General features: G+C 32.4%; 2 long non-coding RNA genes across 9 annotated transcripts in view; one reads left to right on the top strand and one right to left on the bottom strand.

Moving 5' to 3' along the window:
* The window catches only part of LOC308181553, a 114,348-nt gene that overhangs the window by 63,083 nt on the left and 23,552 nt on the right, over positions 1 to 27,713 (bottom strand). The gene's annotated exons all lie outside the window — the stretch shown is intronic.
* LOC308181521 lies at positions 3,960 to 26,353 on the top strand. Of its 4 annotated transcripts, XR_013941488.1 has the most exons (8): positions 3,960 to 4,970; positions 7,110 to 7,166; positions 10,138 to 10,468; positions 11,890 to 12,075; positions 14,764 to 14,929; positions 16,652 to 16,736; positions 17,574 to 17,716; positions 19,376 to 19,804. It is a non-coding gene; the product is annotated as an uncharacterized lncRNA (long non-coding RNA). The 4 variants fall into 4 exon arrangements; XR_013941489.1 differs by lacking the exon at positions 14,764 to 14,929 and having other exon boundaries at positions 3,965 to 4,970; positions 11,895 to 12,075; XR_013941487.1 differs by lacking the exons at positions 14,764 to 14,929; positions 19,376 to 19,804 and adding an exon at positions 19,820 to 26,353 and having other exon boundaries at positions 3,966 to 4,970.

Raw genomic sequence — 27,713 nt, 5'->3', positions numbered from 1 at the left:
TTGTATTTCATTGCATGTAGTAGTGATGTTGCTATTGTGTTCTCTCTCAGGAAATTAAAAAGGTCCAACTGAAGGACTGATGTCTCCTGCAGAGATTGTACCATTCCAGAAGGCATAGGAATCCCAAGTGAAGCGAGATGAAGCTGAGTGAGTAGAGGACAGTAAGAGTTAATGAAATATTGCATATTCATCTAGATCATGTGGGTGGGTTCTAACTGTTGAAACAAATATCTCCAATTACCACTCGGGGCTTTTTGGGCCATCTTCTTCAGTTGTAGAATGTCATGGTTATAGTAAAAGGGGTTTTTAAGACCTAGAATACAGTACATTAAACTTAATCCTCTTGTGTGATTGTCAAGTCCTGTAGCAAAATAGTTTGTTGTGGCATCAGCACAAAAAGGTATATTAACAGTGCATTTGAATTCTCTATTACTATTTTTCCTTAGTTTTTCTCTAAATCATTGGCTTATATGCCATTAGTATGGTGTGAAGTAATTATGAAATTTATTTTAATGGAGGAGAATCGTATTCTTTGTTGTATATTTTTTACTTTATGAATCTTCTTTATCAGTCTCTTCCCATCTGAAGTAATGCTGAGTGTAAGACAATGCATATATCTCCAATGTTTTCATTGCTGAAAGGAGCTCAGTTTACAGGTCATAAATTTAGACACTGTGACTGTATTCGCAGCTTTTCATTACAGTACAAGAAATAACTAGAAGTAGAATATTCAAACTTGAAAAAACAAGCAAATAAAAATGTCTTAGTGTAAAACACTACAAAATGTATTCTGATGTGTGACCAGTATAACAAGTGTTAATAATTAATTTTATGAAAGAAAAGCTTGTCTTCTTAATTTAACTATGGTTTCACGTTAGTAATCCATCAGCAGCAGTTGCAAATGATTAGGGCTCTGCCTCTTCTGTTCCCACACTTGCTCATTCCTCAGGAAAGATTACCATCCCTGTTCAGTTCAGTTTCTGTGTCACCTTGTTATAACCTACATTTCCTGAAATGATCAACTGAAATAAATAAAATGATGTAGTGTGGTTTACTCTTAAGATGGCTTGTCTCACTTGTCTGGTTTAGACCAAGGCCACACAGCTGAATCAGCACACCTGAGGGTGTCATAAAGTCCTGCAAAGGATGGGAGCAAAATATCTTAAATTAGATCATTCTCCACTGGAACAGTAATGGAGAATGGAAGTCACAAACAGAACGAAATTGGATCATGTCACAAATTCCACGTCTTTTACAGCTGTAAGAGAGCAATCGAATTCCTCTGCACATATCACCTCCTCAGCTGAGTCAGCCCATGTATCCTGGAGGTAGAAAGCAATATAAGGAAGCAGAATCTTCACTGCTTTTGTTTTGAATTGTTTCATAGGATCTTGAGTATATCCTGGGGTCTCAGTTCTTAGAGTATCAGGCTTCATTCCCAGATTGCAGAAATGTATTTCTGATGCAGTGTAGCATTAAAGTGCATTTCTATTCAGAAGAAGCCATAGATTGGCAAAATCATACCAAAGCCACTGGAAAAGTTGTTTGCAATTGCACATACTGTATAAGTTTGTCACTGTCCCTGTAATATACCTAATGACAGCAGTCAGACTTTTTTTAAAGACTGAACTACTACTAGCCTGCACCACTGGAAAGAGAAATTGTGTAATCTATGCATTTAATCAGTAATACTGCTGACAGCTATATGTCTATGTATATAATGTACTTTAGGTGACACTTAAGCATCTTCTTCAGTCACTTCTTACAGTATGGTTATCACAGTAAAAATATATTACCTGTAGCATATAAAAATCATTGGACATTACACTCATTCTTTCAAGATTAAGAGGAAGGATAGTCCTTAACAGTTTAAGTCACCTTGCCAAAATATCACCTAAAGCAGTGGGATTCAAGTCTAATTATACATTTGACAGGCTCTAGAAAAAAATGAAAATTATCCCAGGAATGTTGACAAGTACAAGACACAAAAGGAGAGCTGTCCTGAAATGGTTAGTAGCCAAGCTCATGAATTTCTTGCAGAAGATGAGATAGGAACTTTGAAAATGTTCTGAGCTATTTCTAAGATATTTAGACAACCCTGAAAATGAATATTTGAAAATAAAATAAGACATAGTTCATAAAATTCGTGTTATGAGTTTTTCAAATAATCATGTGTTAAAACAAATCCTACAAACATACAGTTCTGTATCATGCCCTAGCCTTACATTCTACAACCACTGGAACCATAGTCAGACATGGCTTTAATATTTACCTGGTATATAAACAGCAAAACTGGAACTGAGGCTTTCTCATGGAAGAAAAGTTTTACCAGCCAATTATTTAGCTTGTTTTCTATGACATTTAATGATTCTTAGAAGAAGAACTTACAGTTTATTTGGTATAAGCAAAAACAAAGACAAAAACAATGTCACTTAAATAAAAATGCATCTTTCATTCATCAGTCATAACCAGGAACAGAAAAATGGTAGCTTTGGATCACCTTTAAATCTGAAGAGAAGTGTTTAAGGCCATATAAAATTAACCAAACCCCAAATAATTAAACATTGAAAAAGTCTGAGTGAATTTTTTAACCACCATTGACATACTGACTACCTGTTTGTAAGAAACAAGGTTTCTTTCCCCTTATTCATGGTTCCTACAAACCCAGTTTGTATGTATTATTTAAGGATGTATTAAAAAAGAACATTTTAATGTGATCTTCCATGCTGTTCCAGAAAACAATTTTCCCTTAATCAATGTGCATGTTTTGTTTTGGTATGGTGATTTAAGAATATGGCTATCTTCAAGTTTGAAGGATCATGGCTTTCAAACGCTTACTGGAGGGTAATGTTCAATCACTGCATATTTTTTTTCTATTTCTGCATCCTTGCTTAATGGTGTTTTTTTTTTGTTTGTTTTTTGTTTGTTTGTTTTTTCTCCAGAAGACTATTTCCTTGCAGCTTTGGCCTGAAGTCTTCTGCCTTTCTCTGCATGACTTAATTTTCCATAGCTGCTGATACAAAGAATGATATGCCCCATAAACCATTTAAAAGCTTGTAGTTCTACATGTACACCATCAGAAGAGGAGTATGGAGAGGATGTGCCCTCCTTTGACACTTCACATGTGTAAGGTAGAATCAAGTTCTCTGACAATCTGAGAGAAAAATTCAAACAAAACATTTCAAGTTAACTTTTGAGAGATGTTCAAATAAATAATATGCTACTGTTACTGTGTCTGTTCTCATACATATTAAATGGTTCCCAGAAAGCCTGCTGAGGTCAATAAAGAGTTTCTCATACTATTTATTTTGTAAAGCTCATTCCAAGAACAGGAAATATCACTTATATGATTTTATACGATACATATATATATATATTATATAGTAATATATATGATATATATATATATCATATTTATAATATGATATATTTATATATGATATATAATGATATAATCACTATATCACTTTATATGAGCCTAGTGTGATTTCCTAATTTTCTTTATTTACTTTCTTTCTTTAAAAAGAAAGGGAAGAGTGACAAACACTTTTAGTTTTGAAAGTAGTAGAAATGGATAATGGTAGACAATTTCTGTCCTCAGAAATTCTTAACTGTGTTGGTCTGGAAATCTACAATATCACAGAAATTTCTTTCTGTTTCCTTTTAGGATTATAACCATGGCTGCATACTTCAGCTTTATGTCAGCATTAATTTGTCTTTGACAGATGAATACAGGTCTGAAATAATATTCTGTTAACATTAGTTTGAAGTCACATCATGCCTTACATTGATTTGCTATGTTTTGAGAAGTGCAAACTATGTCAGTTCATTCTTCTCCTATATCCCTTTCTTTATGTCTCTGGACATTTTATCCAGAGTCCAAAATGTTTTTATCCATAAACCAATGAATTTATCCATAAACCAAGGAAATATAAATACAAAAAGTAAAGTTTGGAATCATCACCCATAATTTTGTCTTTTCTTCATTATTTTTTCCCCTTTTTTTCAGTGGTGTTGATGAAACACAGAAAATCTGACTTTTACAATCTAGCACTAATACAGTACAAGCTGATGAAAAACTGCTTCTGTTTACAGCACCCAGTATTTCTAGATGACCTCCCAGTAAGTACTAATTCTACTCAGCTCATAATAATACAGTATGTCTTCAGCCCAGCTTACCCAAGAAGAAATTTCTCCTGTTTCAGAAAAACATACATGGCAAGTCTCTGCTTAATATAGATTGCAGATGTTTTCAAATGTTATTCAGGTTTGTAAAGTTATCAATTTCATTAACAGAGACAATGAGAAAATGATCACTTTCTTGATGAAATTTTCATCCAGAACAAAAACCTTGCAAACCACAGAAAATATTCCAGTGGTCAATGTGTAAGGGACATGTGGGAACTCAGCAGTGGAAAGATGTGAAAAAGACTGTCTCTTGCACAAGTCCTGTTCTGGTCTCTGGTAGCTAGATACTGGATGAGGTATACATGTCCTTTTTACATTATTATTTTTTAAATATTGTAATAGCTTTCATATCCCTCTAATTCACACTTGAATACTCCTAGATCTAAGTAAGAAGAAAGACTGTATATTTAAGTTATAATTTAACTATTTTATAATTTATATAATTTTTAATGAATTTATAATTTGTAAACCATTTTGGAAATAGTATGCTTTGTAGTCTAAATAAAGGCCCTAGAATCCAGTAGACTTTTATTATAGTCAGTCTGGTATATTCACTGTGGTTGTAGTAAGTATATTTGGAGACAAGTCTGCAGAAAAGCTGAGAGAACTGAGAGCTTAAAACATGAGTCAGCATTCAGATCATGCATCTCTGATTGTTTATATTGTAGGCAGAGAAGAGTAATTAGAATTGAGCCCTATGTGAGTAATGTGTGTTGATTACTGTTAGCTGACCAGTGAGATGTGAAGGACAACCTAGAAGTTGGCAACTATGATTAAAACTGGTAAGTTTGATTCCTGCAAAGAATAAAAACAAACTAGTTTGCTGTCTTCAGACAGATTTGTACTGGTTTGTATAAATATAAAAGTGGAAAGCATAGTGACTGTAGTTATGGCTCAGTTATTTCTTGATTGACTATATATATCTTTCTCATATACACACACATGTGCAGTCACTGTGCATTCTTTGTGTTTGTTTCTTAAATTATTGACAGCATTTCTAGAATGTCTTTATTAAAATCATAAGTTTGAGGAAATCATAAAAATATATACTTTTTCTTTTATCAGAAAAAAAATGGGGTGAGGGAATTGAGTGTTCTTAGAGATTATTTTTTTTCTACTGATAATACTATTTTTTCATAAATCATACATATTTGTGGGGCCTGAAAACAAACAAACAACAACAACATCAAAGGTATTTTGTCCATAGGGAAGATGCAGTCAATGAAAAAGAGAAATTACCAGTTTACCAAATGGGTAAATGACCTAGGAAAATATACAATTATGATTTAAGTTATGAACATTTATAGTTGCTTTCTCTAATTTATGTATTGAAAAAAGTAAAGAAAGAGAAATTTGGGGAAACAAGGATATAGAGAGACAACTGTAGACTTTTTAGACAAATTCGGAGAATGATGGAAAAATTGACTTAGGAGATTTAGGAGAAGCATATACAGTGGTTATAGTTGAAGGTGAATTATACTTTGAATTCAGAATTCTAAATTTTTTTTTTTGCATTTTGGGGTCTATGGATAGGAGCATAATAATTATAAAGAAGCAAATTATAAATAAAAAAAAATGCTGGACACTGCTATGATCAAATGAAGAATAGTATAGAAAAGTCTTATTTATGATAAAAATTAATAATTCTAAATTATTTTTCCCAAAGGGATAGAAAATCAAAATCAAACCGAAGCATATATTTTTCATAATATTTTCCATAGCCAACAGCACTTAACCCATAGAATATATTTTCCTTGGTAAAGATGGTAGAAGCTGCTCTTTAAGAAATGTAAGCAATGAATGCTTGTGTTCTACTTTGAGAAACAGTGCACTTGACTTGCATTTAGAAAATAAATGTCAATTTCCAAGTAATAAGCTCTTGAATTTGACATTTAATAATCAAATCTATTTAAGTTCAGAGAAAAAAAGGAGACATACTATGAGTAGTAAATGCTTATTACTACCAGGATAAGACCTACCCCCATACTTTAAAATAATGTGAATTTTGTAGATGAAAGCAGAATAGTAAAGAAGATGTACCTGATAATTTTAGTCTGCTTTGAGGTGATGATTGCATCCAGTGATGAGTCAATAAGAATTGTGTAAACTAACAGCTGGAGAGACTGAAGCTTGAAGGCTTTTTCCAGATTGTTAGCATAATGACAAGTTCATCCTGAATCATAATGAATCAAATAAATCACAGCATACTACACAGCAGAAAAAGTCATGACACCTAGCATTTCTGAAATTCTTCTGGTAAGGAACTACTTTTGATAAACAAAATAAGTCACATTTTCTATCACCTTTATCTTTCTCTAGAGACTGTCCGTAGGCTCTAACTACTAATAGAGAGAAAACTCCTCAAAGCCTTGGAATTGATTATGTCTACTTTGGTGTCAAATTTTTAGTTTATATTAATACAGATGTTCCAGCACTGATAACAGGAAACATTAATATTGTGCTTGGTAAAGAATTATCTTCTAGAATGAATGAAGAGATTAACAAATCATAGGACATAAAATTAACTTGTGTTTAATTGGCAAAGAGGCAGTATGGGTCATATAATGTACTCAAACTAGATATCTACAGTTAAAAAACGTCTGTTTCTACATCTGGACTACTGTTGACATGTTTATCACAATATATCTGTGTATATCTATATCACTGTTTATCTCGGTCTCTGCTGTGGTATCAGGAGAAAGACTGAATTTCTTTTCAATATGAGAGTTAAAGTAGGCAGTCAGCTGCTCTCACAAAACCTTTACTGGTCACTTAGCTGTTCATTTGTATCCTCTTAACTGAGACAATAATATTCTGTGGATGCTTCTAATACTTTTAAATCCAAAGGAAAAAGGTTTATATAAACCATTGCTGAGGATATGGAGGTTTTTTGTTTGTTTGTTTGTTTGTTTGTTTTGTAGGACCTATCAGGTGTACAGGCATGTGATTGCTGTAGAGGACCTTGTCATTTAAAACTGGTAAATGGAGGAAAGGTTTTTAAAAACGTTTCACATTTGTTACATTCTTAAGTGACTTTCTTTGTTTCTTTTATTTTTGTTGTTATGACTGGGTGATCAATGAGACAAAGGTATATGTAATTAAGTTTTCAATGGACAAGTGAAGAGCTCAGTTAGGATCTAGAGAAACCATCCTTCCTCCTTTGAGTAAGAAGAAGAATACACACTCTATAGCCGAGCTATTTGTCAGTAGCTGTTTGGAAATTTGACCGCAGGATGAAAATCATTCTGCAAAGTCCTCCATTTTTCAAGAACAATAAGGGAGTTCCCACAAGATATTTGAACAATACTCTGCTCTTTTACATCCCAGCTTCAGCTCTTTAAGCTTGTAATCACTCCGTAACATCTATGGGGCACACAGACACCTGTGTGAGAAAAATAAAGTAGAAAGGATAATGTGAAGCCAAGCCTGCTTCACTGAGGCAATACAAAAATTACTTATCTTGACTCTTCCATTAAGTTTGCCAGATGGACAATATGATACAAAAATACAACATTACCATTCTGTTTTCAAATTTCTAAATTACATAAAGTAGCCCTAATGGATATTGAAACACATCTAATTAATTACTGTATAGTGTTTCTTAATTCTGCTTTAAGGAACAGGTACATATTTTAGTATTTTCAGATTTATCGGACACTTCTTTTTCACAGGTGCATAATTATCACCCAGTTTGATCCTGCTCCATGCTTTCATCAAGAGTAGTTTATATCTGTAATATAATAGCATTATTTACATTTTTTACATTTTATTTAAGTTATCCAAAGTTCTTCTGTTGACTGTGATCATTTTATGTTATGTATTCAATCCTTTATTCCTTTTCATTTTTCTTCTAGGTTATCTTCTGCAGAACACAGTTTCACACACACATTCTATCATCTACTACTAAGGTAAATAAAATAATTATATGAACAGTGATATCAGTTGACCACAGATGTGCTACTTAATACTTCAGTTCTAAATGAATGTATTTTCTATTGTGGATTAAGCCAATTCATAGCTTAAGGCAAATTTTTATTAATAAATCTTTTTCTCCTGGTATCTGCTTATTGGTATCTGTCTACAAAGAACACTACTGCTGTATTCCACCTTTCCAAACAACTTTCAGGGTAATCCCTATAGTCATTGACTCATATTTTTGATTCTGTGGTGAGGTCAGATGTTCACGTTAAAACTTATAACTCTTAGGAAAGTGATTTCTGTGTGCACCATATTGCAAGGAACCAGGTAATCCATAACAACTATCTTGAGCAACTTGATCTAATTTGATCTGGTGCTGAGCCAAGAGTTGGACCAGAAGCCCTCCGGAGGTTCTTTCAAGCCTAAATTACTCCATGATTCCATTAGTTCATCAAACTAAAATTAATCATTGGAGTAGATGTCCATCTGACTGGTTTACCATCTTTTGTGAATAATTCTAATGAAAATGTTTGAGCCCAGAAAATAAAAGCAAATAAAACCAAAGCCAATTATATAATACTTAGTATGTAATTTTCTCTTTGTACATATACTCTCTTCTATACATACTCTCCTGTCTTTGAGGAGAATATTATGTTAAATTAATCTGTCTGCACCACTTGACTAACTCAAATGCCCTTTGCAGAAACAGCAAGATTTCTTTTCTGTCTAGCATACACTTAACCACTCCTTTATATTTTTCTTACGTGCTTTTTCCTGTACCTTTTTTTCATTACATGTCACACCTAATAATCATTTCCCCTCCTCCTGTATATTAACTTCATATTCTCACTTTCACACCCCTCTTCTGAAACATATTGGTAAAAACACCAACAAATATATGTTGTCAGTGACTGTGGCTTCATTTCTAATTGAGAACAAAAAATATTGAGTAAAACAATAGTATGAAAAGAAAGCAACATGCACATGCCTTACACTTTATATATATTTAATCTTTCCCCCATAAATACTCTATTAGGAAGACAATTTTACATTTCTCTTTCTAAAACATAGACACATAGAGAAAAAAGTTATTTCTGGTAAAAGCTGTAGTCTTAAATTTCATAGCAGTCAGTGTGACAAGTCGTATTTTAAACTTCTCAGAACCAGGATATCTCTACATTAAAAAATTGATCCCATATTTCCTTTTGTTCAATATTAAAAATATGCACTAAGATGTTTTCAGTTTAATAAATAAGGCATTAAGTGCTTCTATAGTTATAATGGTTTATCTATAAAATCAGTTACTGAAGATTATATAAAATGGAAATAATAACAAGGTATGTTTGGTATCAAGCCAGCAACTCATTTTCTTGCTATTCTGAATTCTAGAAATGATATCATTGATGAACCTGATTAAAATACTGATTATGCATCAATAATAAAAGGAAAAATTCATTATAAGCTAATAATCTAACATCAAATATTAAATTTCATTATAATATTGATCAGAACATCATTTATGTTATTTAAAGGAATCTTATCTCCTTGAGAATAAAAAGTTACAAGAGATAAAATATTTGGATGTTCTTTTATAGTGACAGTTATTTTTTGACTTAGGAACATATTAAAGTTTCTAAATTTTAATAGTAAGTTTTCTATAAATGTTAACCGTTCATTTGCCTATTTTCATTCAGAATATACTGTGTGATAATTTCAGATGATATTGTCAGATAATTACTTGCAGAGACATTGGAGATACTCTGAATGATAGATTTCTGTAGATAAAATGTACCCAGGATAAGTTGGAAAAAAAAAAATTATGGTGGGGCTAGCATAGCAAATTATTATTTCATTGTGTCATCTGTAGAGATAGAATAAGAATTTTAAAGAATTTATATAATTTTGATCCTAGTTTTCATATTAAATGTGTTTTAAAATTTTTAGAAATCATAAGATCTTGCATCTATTCAAAAGGTTGGATTAAATCAAGAGGTGCTTTTGATTCAATATCTTTTTTTTTTTTTCTTTCAGTTGCAGATTCTTAGAAGACTAAAAGAAAGTCAACTCTGAAGTGAACTGATTTCACTAATAACCCCCAATTTTAGCCTATTAATGACTTAAAGGCTTCCAGACCCAGAGTTATATTCAAGCTAGCCTAGATTTACTCTGAAACTGACCTTTTCTGACATCTTTTCTTTGCTATCTTAAACCACTTAGTAATCCATGGAAAGATTTTCTCACATACAGTTACAGCTTAGTTCCCATAACTGGAATTCTATAAAGCTTTTCCAAATCTAAGTGTATTGTATCAAACCAGAGCTGCATATATAACTCCTTCAAAGAATACTGGAAAATTGATGAGGTAAGATTTCTCTCAAGAAACGTTACTTCTTCCCCTATGCAGCATGTTTATCTGTGATTATTAATTTTATTATTTACTATCATATTCTTCAGTACACAGTCCATTACATATGATTTTTGCCACCCCTAGTAAAGGTCCAGGGGCTGTGCCCTGAGCTGTGAGCAGAGGTCTCAGGGCTGGCCTGGGCTCCCGCAGGAGACCGCAGCTGGGCTGAGCTGGTTCCAGTGCCTGCCTCTGGGCCGAGTGCCTGCTGCCTCCCCTGCCTGAGCTGGGCTCTGCCAGTGCCTCCGTGGGAAGGGTCTGGCAAAGCCAGGGAGTTGCTGCCCAGCAAACAAGAGCCCCTGTGGGGCTGAGCCTGTGGGATGTTGTGGGGTCACGCTCACCCTGCTGGGAGCAGCCAGGAGGCAGCAGCCTGGAGAAAGGAAATGTATAAAATAAATTTAAGAAAATCTCAGTACAGAGGAGGAAGAATGCCTCTAAGAAGTATTGGAATGACTATTAATAAATTCTTAGTGCGATAAATGTGGTGAGTTTATTTTTGCTCATAACAAGACTAAGTGTAACAAATACAGAGATCATATCATGACCTTTTTAAAACCTTTAAAAACCTTTTTAAAAAGTGTCTAATAGAATCATATGTCTGAAGTTCATTATGTCCTTTCATAGTATAAGGATTAAAGGATTAATACATGATCACATTTTGTCTACTGCTTTTGAGTGATTTCTTTTTTCTTTTTTCTTTTTTCTTTTTTCTTTTTTCTTTTTTCTTTTTTCTTTTTTCTTTCTTTTCTCTTTTCTCTTTTCTCTTTTCTCTTTTCTCTTTTCTCTTTTCTCTTTTCTCTTTTCTCTTTTCTCTTTTCTCTTTTCTCTTTTCTCTTTTCTCTTTTCTCTTTTCTCTTTTCTCTTTTCTCTTTTCTCTTTTCTCTTTTCTCTTTTCTCTTTTCTCTTTCTCTTTTTTTCTTTTCTCTTTTCTCTTTTTTTTCTTTTCTCTTTTTTTCTTTTTTCTTTTCTCTTTTTTCTTTTTTCTTTCTCTTTTAATTATGTTGACTATTCTGAAATTTCAAGGTTACTTTTCTTGCTGAATACATTTTCATGGCTTTGTTCCATATGTAACATGCAGTGCCCCACTGGGAAGAGAAATAGGAAATTACTAGAGTGTAAGGTGGAGTACTGACAGTTATGTCCTTATAATTTCTTGTGCATTGGGCAAAGAGTGTTTGATAGATAGCTGCATCGCTGTCAGATCTCAGCAATTTACTTACTAAAGAGTTGAGGGTGATGTCCAGAGGCCTTTTAAAGTTAAAAGAAATTATGAGAATGCAGAACTATTATCAGATCATACTTTTCTGGTTCACAAACATCTCTCTCTCTCTCACTTTCTGTGAAATGGAAACATTTGTGTGTGTTTTTTGTTTCCCAAGAACAGACTGATAAACAGTTTCTAAAAAATGGACAAACACCTATAAACAGATGGAGGTGAAAGCTCCAAAACTGCCTTCTTTTCAACTCGGCTTTCTGTGTTCTCTGCTATTGCCATTACTGTGATTGTTGCACTCAAGCTGCAGCTCTGAGGACAGACAAATTGCAATATCCTGCTGATACAAAAGGCAAGATTCCTAGTAATTCACAACAGAAGAACAGAGCAAATTGCTATATAAAAGGACAAAGCATCATTTCACAACATTTGAAATTCCTCTCTTACATAGAGCATAGTTCTACAACATAAGAAATGTTGACCCGAGCTCCAATCTATGGAGCAAAGTTGTACCACTGCATTTCACTTGTGAAAATTCACTTGCCAAAAATGTTGCTGTAAACTGTTTTATATATGTCTGTCCACCAAGTTTGCACTAGCATCAGGTTAATTAATTAGTAGCTGTACATGCACAGTGATTGCTATTTCACCTATTAAGAAGAAAATACAGTTTATTTTAATAGAGTATATCATTCAGTCTGTGTGACCAGTGTATCAGGACTTTACTCATGACATATCTCCATGTATTTGCTACTTTTTTAATAAGTGATACAGACACTAAATGGCAACTGAGTAGCCTGTTGAGAACAATTAACTCAAAGCAGATGGCACTACAAATACGACTCTTAAAGGCTCTTTCTTGTCTGGGATTTTCGCCTTCCTTGTTGATTTTGCCCCCTGGGTGAATTAAGGTCTTTACTGATAGATTTAAGATCCCCCTGACATTTGATTAAGCAAACTTCTTACAGAGATTGTATTAAATTTTAATGTTTGTCAGAACTGAGCAGCAGTTTTTATCGGATGTTTCTCACCATGTCTAGTGTTAAGTATCATATAAAGTGACTGATAGCTCAGCAACAACAAATCCTTAGAATGGAGTACTAGTGCAAAGACCTGAACTAACAACAACTATGAATCATTAACCCTAAGGGCCAATAATGTCATCTCCAAACAACGTGGTTACTTTTCAAAGACATCAAGAGATATGGAAAGTAATTTTACTGAGCTGTATATAGAGTACGTATTCAAAGTACTTGAAGCATCTAAATGCTTATCCTTCAAGAAGAATTGTTCTTCTGGACTTCATTGAGTTGCTGCATGTGTGAACATCTGCCCATCAAGATTTCAATGAAATTTGAGGCCTTGTGTATATGTAAGGATAGCAGTGAAGCATCTGATGCTTTACAGACAAATCAGTGTTGAAGATGTGTCCATCAGGTAAATTCTACTCTAAAGGGAACAAAATTATCCCCAAGCAGTTTCCAGTTTTAATTCAACCATCAGTTAATTCAACCATCAGTTCCAATGGTACATTAAACAATGGCATTTGCTGCACCTTTAGTTGGTGCTAAAAGCAGATTACTTATAGGTATACATATGGATAAAGTATCTATGGATATTTTAAGAGTCCATACGTATGATACAGCATATCTTGGAGGTACGGAGTGATTGACAGGAAAGTTTGTAAAGGTATTAAGTACAGTCCTAGAACTGAAAATCTCAACGATGGTCACTTTTTTTTTTTTTTTTTAATAAATATTCGGTCCAGGTTTTGATAAATATATATATATATATTACTAATTTTCACTGAAAGGGAAAATAAAATAAAATATATTGCTATGCAGGATTCTGCTTTTATAGAAGCCTGTAATACAGCTTACTGTATTAATGTTTAGCAGAGATGGGAAAAACTCGAAAAAAAGCTGTTAGCACTGTTCTGAAAAAGCAGCAAATAGAAGACAGCACTGTATCAAAATTTAATAACTGAAACAACTTCAACAGTGTTGCCTTGAAAGGAAATCCTTGAAAGAAGTTTGTTTGTTTGTTTGTTTGTTTTTCTTTTCCTGATTATTTTGCTGCAGTTTTCTGGGTCCTTCAGAATCCAAATAATACAAGTTTGAATATTATGGTACTATTAGTTTGAATATCGTGTACATACGTTACATGCTAAATTCTTAATCAAAGGCTGTCAGCATGCAATATTACATAAGTTTAAGAAGTTTAAGGAACTACCTCTTTTTTAAGGTTATCATCATGCAGAATATAAATGTAAAGATAGCAATGTAAAGACATGAAGTATCTTCAGGTAAAAGATGGGAAATGTAAATAATAAATAAAATAATTCTCTGAGCCCTAAAAGCTAACCAGAAACACCACAACAACTGTTTCAGTAGAGCCATACTACCCTAAGATTCTTAATAAGAGTTTTATTCTCCAGAAGACATCTTTATCTCAGTTTCAGCAGCCATGTAAGTTTTGACTCGTTTTCAGGAAATAGGAGGCAGAAATGCCTCAATAATCATTTTGCTGGGACTTTTTCAGGCTTATAATAAACATTATTAATAAAACTTTTGGTGTAGATTTAATTTTTATCCTTGTTATCCAAGCAACTCTATAAAAGCTAGCAAAATTATTAATATGAAAAGAATATACATTAGCTATCTGCAAGAGGTGCAAAATTGTACATAGAACGTGAGAAAATAGGGATCGACCAGACTAGGTTCTACATATCTAATTTGCTCACAGCTTCATTTTTATATTAAAATTAAGTTTCATTTATGACTTTTGACTCCTATTAATGTCATAGAGACATAGTGATGTGTTTACAGGGGTATTGTCTTATTCTGGGACAGATTCCTCCTAGAAGAGCTTTTACAATTTTTTCATTTAGATTTTGATGATGACAGGAGAACTTTTGTTTGTTTGTTTGTTTTGCTTTGTTTTGTTTTGAGGTGAACAAAAAGTACTTTCTGCATATTCTGATGAATCTCAGGTGAAACGTGACACCATTGGGCTTCACCCATGCTAATGTTAAATGTAGGGGAATGAACCAGCATTTGTGGACATGAGAGTGGAAGGATCTTTGGAGATAAAACAGCAAGATAAAGTCCTCCAGCTGTTGCCTACTTCTAAAGAAGAAGGCAGAGTCACTACCAATCATCAAGCTATAGTATCTTCCACAGACCTGGGTACTGCAGTATTGCACGGTACTGTAAAGGATAAATGAAGAATATTTCCTTCTCATTGACTTTGACCCAGTGTTTATCCCAAATGCTAAGGAAAAATTTGGGCTATAGAATTTCCTGGTTTTATTGTTTCACATCATATGCAGCTTCAATAATTTCAAATTTTATTTGTGAAATTTGGAAATCATAATTCTTTCATATAGAGAAATCAATCGATCAAAAGTTAATGAAGCTTTTCCAGATACAGTTTAACAATAATTATCAAACAAATAGGACAAGTATATTATTTTGTTTCAAAAATCCTCCAGTATGTATAGTAATACCTAAAACAGTGCCCATTGATCCTGATCCCAGATCACCCAGTTTTTAGTAAAGCCCCATTGTTTCTCCATCTTGTAAAGTAAGTTACAGATGCTCATCTATATTTTATCTTACATATTTGAAAGCAGTTTTCAATTACATTATGTCTTTGCTGAGGGAGCTTTATCCATACACACCATGAAAAGAAAGTGTTACCTGACAGATTATTTAGAAAGGATTGCAATTTTAAGATTAAAAAATAGATTTTCAAAATCAAAAATTAGGAATAGAAAAATGAAAAATAAAAAAAGGCACTTACATTTTTCAAGATAGGATTTTTTTTTTCCATACAATAATGTATTTTTCTAGTGAATTACTCAGTCTAATAGGAAATCTTCCATAGTATAATGACTGATATAGCATATTACAGGTGCCTGTAGTTTTTGATTCTTTGTTTTGTTGGTGTTTTTACTTTTGTTTTGTTTTCTGAAGTTCAATTTGTTTCTGTCTGTTTTATTTGTATATCTTCTACTGTGGTCAGACTATCCCCAGACTATCCTAAAAAACAAATGGTAATTAATTGTAGAGTACATTAAGGCATACCAGCAGGATAACAAAGTTATGAGATGAGTGAATATAAGCACATTAGAAAAGATAAGTTTTATTACACTGGAATAATCTATTTTTAAAAAAGCAATTAAATGTTTACCTTTTGTCCATCTGGAGTCTAATTCTGATCTACAGTGCAAGGTAATATTTTGTTTTGATGGTTCATTACTTTACACAGAAAGTCCTTATTACCACTATGTAGACCTATTTTGTTATCCTTGGAGGAAAATGCTTTATATTTTTTAAAAGTTGTGATGATTGCTAAACATTTTAAAGTGAAAAGGGATAGTTGCTTGCATAAATCTTAGCAAGATAGGTAGCCATAAACATGCCAACAAAATTTTAAAGATCTGATAAAACGAACACTTTAAAAAGTCTTCAGAAATGTATTAGAAACCATCTGTAAAGCAAAATGAGTCACTTTTCCATCAGGGTTTTTAAGGTTCTAAAGTTTACTGTTATTGATAAAGCACATAAAAAAGTTAACTACTTCTGGAAAAGAAAAAAAAAAAAAGAAGTTAAACAGAAGTTAGCGTTTACTCAGTTCAAAATTTATATGTATGCAAAGCACAGTTTTAAAAAAAAAATATACATGTTGTAGCATCATTTGCTTAACTTCACAATAGTAAATTTATGAAACATCTGAATGTCCTTGTGTATGGGATCCCTACATAAGCACTTGTCTGCTACCTGACCTTCAAGGAGTAGCTTCATATTCCTAGGATTCACTTTTTGCATCCTTCTTTTTATAATTCTACTTAAACTATTAAATCTGTGATAAACTACCTCTCATATAATGGTTCAACCTGTCCTTTTGGCTCCTATTTAAAACAGAAGCTTCAGCTATTGTATTCAATGGAGGATGCAACCTCTGGAGGTGCATATTGTGTGTCTCCCAGATCAGCCTATTGATCAGAAGGTAAGAGCTCTGCAAAAGAATTGTAGGTAACAGTAGTTACCCATTTAAACACATTCATCACTGTAAAGCTATAGCTAAGAATACTAAGTGATCTTTGGGTGTATAAACTGGGAATACCAAGCAAGGATACAGCATGTAGTTTAGAGACATTTCTAAAGAAGAGAAACTTGTCAGCTGATGGATTTCCATTCCTTTTTAGCACTTCAATTTTACATATATTTGTCATAACAGAGTGGAATAAAATGATTATTTTTTAATAATGCTTAGGGAAATAAAGGTTTTGTAATATCAGTACTGTTCTTGATTTTTTTTGTTAACAAGATAGCAAGTGAGATCACTATGACTATATAAAAAGGAAATGTCAAGTTTAATTCTCTAGACAGACCTAGTACCTAGTATGACACATTTTATAGTCATCAAATAATTGAGTAACATTTCCAAAAAATCTGATTATATGACAGTAAAAATAATCCCCACACTAAGATATTTTTTTCATGTATGAAGATTTTTGGAACAGATAAATGAAGATTAAGATTCAGTATTTGCATTTTTGCTTTGTGCGGCTTTGTATGTATACATGTGTTTCTGAATGTATAGATAGTGTATAAACATATTGTGCAATCAATATATTCAACTATTTTAATATACAAATTATAATTTTTGCATTCATGTTTTATATTAATGTTAATTTTTTAGTAAAATCCATACATATTGTCTGAATACAATTAGAAAGATAAATCTATGTAAAAAGATTCAAATAATTCATACTAAATTTTCACCAGTCTGCAGCTCTAAGAGGCTTTAAAACACTTTTTTCAATATGCTCATTTCCTTTAGAGTTCCTGTTGCTATTTAAAACCAGTGTTCACTGATTCATTTATTTTTGAGGAAGCTATTTTTTCAGCTTTCAAGGTTCCTAAGACCCTACATTGCAGTTCATCTCCGGACATATTTTGCAGTTCATCTTCGGACATATTAAGGTACATAATCAATTACAAGAAAATGGAACCTTTGTATTTCACTTGAAAATGCACTTTGCCTGTTCTTTAGTTTTTGCATTATGTGAAAGAACCATTATTGGACATGTTAGTAATATCATATGTTAATCAAAATGTATGTAATATCTTTTTAGTACAAACAAACTACAGAACATTTATATGCTTCCAAGAAATTATTTAATTTACTGACACTCATGTTTTTACAACCAATTATTTTTCTGCTCATTTCCTTTTTTTTTTTTTTTTTTTTCTGACATGACAATCCAAAATGTTTTAGCATTTCTTTCTCTTAATTAAATTGGATTTTTGGCTCCAAACCTATTCCTTTTAATATTAATGGAGAAGAGTAAGCCTTACAACTTGCACATTTTTTCCAATCAACGTGTCAGCCATTACATTCTAACTGTAACAAAGGATACCACAGTCTGAAACTTAATATACCGAAAGGCTCCAAAAGCTACCCTTGAAGAAACAAACTGAAACAAAAGAATTCTTTTTTTCCTATTCTGTAATATTTGAAGGAGATTCCTCACTTCATATAACAGAGGGTTTAGGTTTTATTTATACAACTTCTGCCAACTTGGATGAGTATTTCAGAGTGACAGATTTGTAGCTTTCAGTATTTGCTCATTTTGATTGGATTTTGTGACTAATTAAAAAAATATATATATAATTTTCCAGTTATTCAAAATGCATCTGAACTGTCTATGAACTATTTTGGAATTGTGTAACTGATGATAAAAAAAAAAAAAATCTAAACTGTCTATACACTGAGCTGCACAGGGTTGCTCACCATCTGTATCCTTACAAAAAATCATGAAAAATCTTCTTCTCCATGAAACATATTTTCTCTTTAAACTATATCTCCAGATATACATTGGTAGAAAATAATGGCAGAGTTAACACAATATTTACTTGTTCTACCACCAATCCTTGTCTAGATGACATTAAAGCATAACAGCATAACAATCCTGCCTAGGTGATACAGGATATAAAAATTTTTCTATAATACATTTTTCTTTTTTATTTTTCTTTCCATTGATTCCAGAGCCCATAGAAAAATAGAAGATATTTTAACAAACCGAAATATATATAAAGACTCTTGGTGTTTTGTGTTTTTGTTTTTTTTTTTTTTGTGACACCAGTCACTGTTTAAAATCCTTGACATAGATCTCATTTAAGTAATTGAATTCTGGTCTGAGCTCTGCTAATTCCAGCTAAGGAAGTCACATATTTGAATTAACTTAAAACAGTTCCCAAGGGAAGGCTGGATTCTTGACTAAAGTGGTATGTCTCACCACTTCTGAGAGCATTTTGGACTCAGGCTAAACTAGCTGACCACTTTATACAGTGGCTGCTCTCTCAAACTGAAGGAAATTGTTATATCATTTTCTATATTGCCCCTTGGTTGGGGGGGGGGAATTTTTATAGTAGTACTCAAATGTGATTTGTGAATTGCCTTCAAATGCCAATTAAATTCCTTTTATTATACAAAAAGATTTGCTTATCATAATATATGTATATTTAAACCTGCTTGCTTTCAGTGGCTTCTATAATGAACAATTCTCATACTTCTTAGCTTGTCTTTAAAACATTTAAGGAAAATATGCCAGTTTAATTCTATAAATATTAAATTTATAGGTGAAGTCCATAAAAAACAGCAAAATATTTGAAGGAGGGAATGAAGAAGACAAAATATGGATACAAAATTAGATTTCCTCTTAAAGTTGAAGACCCATTACCATTTTGAAACAGCTGATTTCAAGATCATCAAGTTTACCTTTACTGGTCATATTCACTATATGTAGTCTTTGTAAAAAAAGATGAAAGAAATTACTTGAACTGGTTGTAAAACTTTAGTTCTGAAGTCTATGTACTTTTGTTAAAAGACTTGTTAAAAGAGTAGTCCAAGGTAGCTACTACTGTTTCTGAATTAAAAAGTTGATTCAGGTGGTAAAGCAGAATGCTTAGAAGACTTGAGTTTGTCTCAATTCTTTAGATTTTAGGCAAATGAATAAAACTTAAACAGAAGGCACTTTACAGGGTTGTTTTTTTTTTTTTTTTTTTTTTTTTTTTCTCAAGCAGATGGAGATATAATAACTTAGTCTACAAGATGTGAACAGACAGCTTGCTGGAATATATCCACTGTTGAATCTCCATCAAACACTCTTGAAGTACAGAAATAGGATTTGTCAAGGAATTATCAGCATAAAGCAGCAATAAATCTGTATGTTGTCTGCATAACAATGATATTTTAAGCCATTTTAGGTATTAACGTCAGTGTAACCACGGATAGAAAGAAAGAATCTCAGAAGTAAAATTTTAAGGTGGATGCTAGGAGGAATTCATACAAATCCTGTTAATCATAATAAGCAGAATTTGTGTTCTTATCTCTTTATATACTGGGTTAATTTGTTACGTAATACATAGAGATTTGCACAGTAGAGACCTACCAACAGAATTAGACCTACTGCATAGGCACAGGTAGCATTTATAGGAAGCCAGTTATAGTCTGACCATAGTACATCTATGCAATCCAGTTAATCTACACAAGCAGGATGTATTCTACACATCTGAAATATTTGCAGCAGCTTTACATCATACATGCAGTGAGTTCAACATATCTGTACAATCATTTTATTTAGATCATAAGCAGCAGTCACTCAGCCTGAAACTGAATAGATCTACTGGAAAAGGAAGTAGCTATTCAACCTGACAAAACAGAATTACCATCCCAGCTTGATGAATTAGACTGATATGAAACTGAAAAATAAATTTGTGATCTAAAGGAAAAAAAAAGGGGGGGGGGGATTAATATTCAGATGGAGTGTCTCTATCATGAACTGTCTGAAGTTACTGATTTTGCATAGTTGAAAAAAATACATGACAGAGATCTCACTGTAGCTCACTGCAAAATGCTGATTTCAGAATAAGTTTTTTGTCCATATTAAGATCTCCCAAATTTGGTTATTTATTACAAGTAAGCTGGAAGATATATTGGATAATTATATTTTCGGAATGAACAGTGAAGTAGAATTTTTAGATTTGCAAAAGAAAAAGTTAGATGTGGATATTTTGTAAGCACTCCTGTGCTTATATAATGCGTCATCCCTAAATGTTTTCATACTATGGGCTGGGGCTTGCTTCAATATTTAAAGAAGTTTGAAACAGTTGGACATTCTGAAGTTTTTCTTTCCTAAAAAAAAAAAAAAGTATCCATATTTTTCTTTGACCTAAATTAATAATTTTCTTTGAACTAAATTGACCATAATTTTATTTGACCTAAAAAATGTAATGCATATTTTTTTCCTTGAGAAATATAGGTCATGAGATTACTTAGAAGACTCAGAATAGATACTAGCTACTACTGTATATATGCAATTCCAATTGTATCTAGATTAAATTAAGATTATGTTTTACTAGTCTGTTGAGATATTTATATACTCTGGTTAAGCATTTCCTTTTCACAAGTTGCCTAAAATTTATATTTCAGTCATCATAAAATTTCATAGAAATCAGAATGAACTCAAACACCTTCAGATCCCTACAATGTAGGTATCTTAAATTCTACTAATCACCCCAATGCAATAAGCCCTACAGTCACACACACACACAAAAAAAGCACTTCTCAAGAGTTATTTACCTTTTGTAGAATCTGCTTACATATCAGTGCTGGGAAGAAGTGAGTCATACCTGGAAGTGTTTCCTTCTATCTAATGGCTATAAAACAAGTAAAAATGCTAAGTAGATATTTAAAGTTAGGAAGTGAACTCTGTCTTCTCTCTTGTTTGCTTCCTTGTTTAATTGTTTTCAAGTAATATTATCTAAAAACTTATTTAACTTCAAGAAAGAAGAAAATTAGGCAGTTGTATCCAGAGTTGGAAAATCCACAGAAATTCAGAGATCATTACCAAATTTCCTATTAGAATAGCCAATTCTGTCCTGTTGCAACCTTCACCTCAGCATGCAGTTACTGTTTATTCATATTGCCTTAAATTGTCTTCCTCAGCAGTTTCTAACCTCTCTGTTTCACTGAGCATGTTCTGCCTAATGTCAACAGCATGTTCTTGAGAACTTTGTGATCCTGTTTATTAATAAGTAGAAAAATATATGTAATATTTTTGGTAATAACAGAAGTTTGGCAAATACCAGGAAAACTCTAATCCTCTTCAGGGAATAAATTAATAAAAGTCCTGGACAGAGTACTTTTGTGGTTACTGGTTAGGGTTTCTATACATATATATATATATTGCTTTTACCTAGAACTATGTTAATAGTTTAAATGTTAATGTTTAAAGGAAAAAGTAATATTTGTGATATCGATAACATACTATTCTAGTCAATGGGTTTCATCTCTAACATATTACTAAATCACATTTTATTTTATTTTATTTTATAATTTATTTATTTTATATTTTATTATTTTATTTTATTTATTTTCCTTGAGCATACATGGATATTCCAGAACCTACAATATACTTAACTTGCATTAGAGGATTGCACCAACTGATTCTGCCTTATATCTTATCTAAACCATTTTAGATTTTGAGGTTTCAGAATATCATTTAGTTTCTTGTAATTTTTTTCAGGGAAGATTAATTCTAAACCATTAAAATGCTGATATTTTAGTATTTAATAGAAATTTTGTATGTTTGTTTATTTGTTTGTCTTCAGTAAAACACTACTTGTTAAGGAATATATAATTTATCTCAGTAGGGACAATCACAGAATCTGTAGAACTATTCAGACTATGGAGAAAAAACAATTGTTTGTTCCTTACACAAGAAGCTTCCAATATTCATCATAATCATCAAATGTAAAATTCATACTGATCTACTAACTTGAAATTATACATCTATACTGGTATCCAGGGTTGTCTGATGAAGATGAAAGAAAGACTCATTAGAATAATATATGATCTTCTAAAAATCTCTTAGGTTATTAGATTATTTTAGAAAAAAAGTTTTTGTAATGAACACATTTATTTAAAAAATATTTTTCACCTATATAGATTTAACATTTCTAAACAAAAAGTCTTTGTTTTAATATTCTTCATACATTTTCGAGGTATTAGATTACCCTGGCTTTCAGATTGTGAAGGAATGGTTAGTGGGCTTTTGTTTTGTTTTGGCAAAACAAAATGCCCAATATGGAGATGCTATCACTGGAAATACTTAAGTATAGTCAGTGAGGTATTCAATACTTTTAGAAAATGTATGAAGTGGTTTCTTGAGATACCTTTCAGCTTCAAAGTCCTATTATGTCTTCAATTGTATTTATTCTAGTTTAGAGCTGTTAGTGTGGAATTGATGTGAAACTACCAGAAACTACAAGACTCATTGACTAATATCACAAACCAGATTTGAGCTCAGGTATTTTGTGGATGGACAAAAGTTCATAAAACACTTATACTGTATTGTCCTTAATTGAATCTGTATTGAGGTAACCGCACCTTTCTACAGAAATATGTCTAAATTAAGTGACAGATAACATTGCTACTGAATTTCTTTGCTCCAGAAAGTTGAACACATAAATAGGGAAATAGGATAAAATAAGTGAGTTAGAAAATTTATTATACCACATTTAATGATATGGATGAAAGGGAGAGAAAGAGCTTCTCTTAGCAGTTAGGATGCCAAAAAGGGAACAGGAACTGCTGTTCTTTCCATGACAGCAAATAACAGCATTTTCCACTTTCTTTCTCTTATCAGGTTACTACATGGCATATTGTCCCTTCACCAGAGTCAAATGGTTTTATAGATTAAGTTGAGAAGTGGACAGAACTTCAATAACAAATCATTTCCAAACAGCAATTTCTCTTTTTCATTATCAGTGGCATACACTTGATTGACAGCATCCATCGCAACATAAGTACGTTTCCAGAGGTTGTATGCTGTTCTTAGTACAATGCATATGCACAACCTCTAAAGACTGAGACAATGTGAGGACAGGAGTCTTATTTGGTTTCTTATTTTATTGAACAGTTTATCTGTCATAACTGTAAGCTTTGCACCTGCACCATTCACAGTATTGCCTGTCAAATATCAATTATCTACACCTGAAGATTCAGGTGTAGTTAATATACCTCTTGCTGGCTTTAGATGTTAAATCTCTTAAGTGCTATGTTCTGAGCCTATCAAATACTTTTTTTTTTTTTTTTTTAGTTCAGCAAGTACTTAATACTACTCATTTAAAGCTAGTAAAATAATTTAGCTAAGAATAGAATCATAGAATCATTTAGATTGTAAAAAAACTCTGGGAACATCAAGTCCAACCGTAAGTATTATTTAGCATTATTAGTACTGTTAAGTTAATTGATAATTGACCTGCACCAATCTAGTGTTGTTTTCAATACCATGCACAAATGTGTGTTTGGGGTGGGGTATAAACAAATCAAAATAGAAAATTACATCTCAGCGACATGTCCACAAGAAAACACTTATCTGAAGTTCCGTTCTGCCTACCAGAATTCAAACCTGGCAAAACTGAGTAATAATTTATTTTTCTTAGTCTTCTATTTTTTAAAGTTTAAAAATAAAGTCTGCTTGCATGAAATAGAATTAAAAATAAAAATAAAAAATAAAAAATAAAACAAATAAAAAATAAAACAAATTAAAAATAAAAATAAAGTAAAAGAAGCATGAAATGATTTATGTAATCATACATTCTTGTACTGAACCAAGAACCCTACTGAAAAGTGTTTTATTCTTAAATTTATCTGTTACCTATAGAAGAGAATGTTGTTAATAAAATCCTGTCCCTGCCTTTGTCTTAAAGTATGATATACTCTTTTCCAAGATGGTCAGTGAGAAATTCCGCATTTCAGGTAAAATTTCAGCCTAGCATTTTATATTTTTTTTCCATAATGGCATGTAGAATCACCTCATTTACAATGTTTAAATTTTATTTTTGAATAATTAGGTGATGGTAAATACCACCTTACATTGCTGATCTCTAAAAAATAAATAAATAAATAAATATAAAGAAATAGAAAATACCCCCAAAACTACTCCTGTAAAAGTAAAGACTTATAAGTCTTTATAAGAAGACTTCATCTGAAACACTTAGCATACTTTGACCATAGCTCTTTGAGAAAGAGTGCATTGGAGAAAATCAAATTGACTACAATTTGATCTAGAAAACATAGTCATCATGAATCACTGGAAGATGTGGTTTTGTTGAGTTTGAAAGTAACTGATAAAATTAACTTCAAATACATAAATAAGAGTTGTCAAAAGAAAGGAATTAAAGGTTCTTCATGGAAAACAGAGAAAATGAGGAGGATATATAATAAATATGTTTGTTCATGTAAAACAGAGGACTTTGAAACTAAAAATAAGAGTAAAACTTTATGTATATGGAAATACATGTCATCATTAATCATTTTGTACTAGATCTCTTTATTTTCTGAGGTTTTCTTTCTCTAGGCATAGTAGTTCAGAGGCTGGTACTTGGCTTCTCAAGTGATAAAAGTGATTAGACGTACTTTTCTTGAACAGTTTTGGGACTATCAAAAAAAAATAGCGTGAAAAGATGAAATTTTTCCTTTTCTTAATCTGATTAGTCTCATGATATTAATAAACAGTTTAAAGTAGAATTCTTTTGACATTCAGGCTAAAACATCCCAGCTGCATAGTACCAATCAAAAGAATAAGCTTGTCTTCATAATCTAGCATTGAAAGAATTATCTTTCAGAAACTGTAGCAAACAGTTAAATCTTACACTTATTAATCCCACTGGATTCCGGCTATTCTAGGCTATTACGGGTTGCAAGTCTTAGACCAATTATTCTGCAGTAGACATTTCAAAATGATGGTTTAACATTTAATTTCTGAAAAGGTAGGGAAAAAAAGAATCTTGTACATTTCTAGATCATATTCTCTGTAGATCAAATAGTCTGGAGCATTGTTATGTAGTTAACATATTTCTTAACACACCTTTGTGAAGACATAATTAGAAAGAGAAAAATCTGATGTAAATTCCTTACCTCTGTTCATCTGGAAAGGTGCCTGTGACAAAATACACGCTTCCATCCACTTATTCTTCTACCTATCATAACTAATGACTGCAAATGCAGAATAAGATTTTGAAAGAAAGAAAGAAAGAAACAAACAAACAAAAAATATCCCTAATCTCTTTAACATCTGTGTAAATTTTTATTTTAGCATTGAGTAAAAATTAAATATATGCTTAAGTAACATATTATCCTAAGGACTAAAAGAGGAACCCTGAGAAATTTTAGTGATGTTTCCTAATTAATTTCTAACTCTATCGTTTTCACTGTATTTTCATTATAAGCTATATTTTCACTATTTTCACTATATGCAAAACAAGATCTTTCAGCAGGATTCTGTAAAAGTGAAAAGGAAAAACACTGAAGTGAAAGTGATCGACAAGTGCACATTAAACTCAATTTATAAAACCAAATATGCAAGACTATCTCAGAGGACATGCACATTCATTCAAGCTTTGAAAAGTGCATTTCTTCACTAACGTACTTTAACTACATATTCCATCCTCCAACCATGTTTAAATACCGCCCATAAAAACGTATATGATTTTCAATGAATTGATAAGAATATAGCTGTGCAACAGTGCATAACATATCGTAACCCTGTATTCATCATTTTAGGATGTGTTAGGCCAAAAAAGCAATGCAGTTTTATTGGCAAGCATTCTATGATCTACATTTAGTGGCTAACAGATTTCTGAATTAACTAGACCAGTTGTATAAAGCAAGTGATCTCATATTGTAAAAGGTTTCCTCATGATGATAGATGTGTTTAATTCCTTTTAGATATGAAAATTAGATCTGAAAAGGTCATGGAAATGCTTACACATAGCATAATCAGGTAATTAAGTCAGATAATTCAAATCATCTTTAGGTGATTAAAATTCATACTAGTGACACCTGATTAAAATAAATATTTTTTTTAATTCTACGTAACTGCTTTTTATAGTGAGACAGTGTATGAGGAGAGAGCTGTAGGTAAAATCTACCTTGATTTTAGCATGGCATTTGAGCTGGTTTCTTGCAGTTTCCTTGCTAATTAGCTGCTAAGATATGGACCGAACAGATGAACAAGATCAACAGAAAACTGGCTAAAATTCTGAAGCCAAAGGGTGGTAGTTTATAGCTCGACATTGGACAAGTGGAGTTTCTTGGGGTCAGTAGTGTCCCCACTACTGTTCAGTAGCTTTATGAACAAACTAGATGTCAGGACTGAATGCACTCTCACCATAGTTGTGGATGACATGAAACTGGGAAGAGATGTAGATAAGGCTGGGGGGAAGAGCCACCCTTTCAGGATGATCTCAGCAGGCAGGAAGATTGGCCAGCAAGAACTGCATGATGTTTAACAAAAATAGATGTGAAATCCTGTACCCAGAACAGAAACATTACGAACTCTGTAATTACAGGCTAAGGACTGATGGCTGGGGAGTAATTACAGGCTAGGGACTTTTGGCTGCACTAAAAAGTCCCTGGGAGTCCTAGGGGACAGCAAGCTCAACATAAGCCAGCAGTGTGGCCTGGCAGCAAAGAAGAGGTGTCCAGGGTGTCATCAGAAAGACTGTAGAAAGCTTCCAGGATGTCATCAGAAACACTGTAGTCAGTGGATTGTATGATATGATTATTCTACACTATTTAGCACTTGGTATATCACCCTTAGAAAAAGTGTCCTGTTCTGAACTCCACTGTTCTGATCCTGCTAGTTCAAATGAGGTACGGAAAAACTGTAGAGGGTCTATCAGAGGGATACCAAGATGATGAGGTGGTGCTTGACTTATGGGAAAATAATAATAATAATAATAACAACAACAATAACTTCTTTTTTTTTGAGTTTTTGAGGAATTGAGTTTATTCAGCCTTGAGAACAGATGACTCAGGGCTGACAGGGCGTGTGTGAGGGGAAAGTGTGGAACCACATTCAACCATGCTGTTCCATTATGTTAAAAGTCCAGAGAAGATGGGATTACT

This window comes from Anser brachyrhynchus, assembly GCF_964034855.1.
Source record: "Anser brachyrhynchus genome assembly, chromosome: 1".
In the NCBI taxonomy this organism is placed as follows: domain Eukaryota; kingdom Metazoa; phylum Chordata; class Aves; order Anseriformes; family Anatidae; genus Anser; species Anser brachyrhynchus.
The sequence above is the reverse complement of the archived record's forward strand: the minus strand, read 5'-3'. Positions and strand labels throughout refer to the sequence as shown.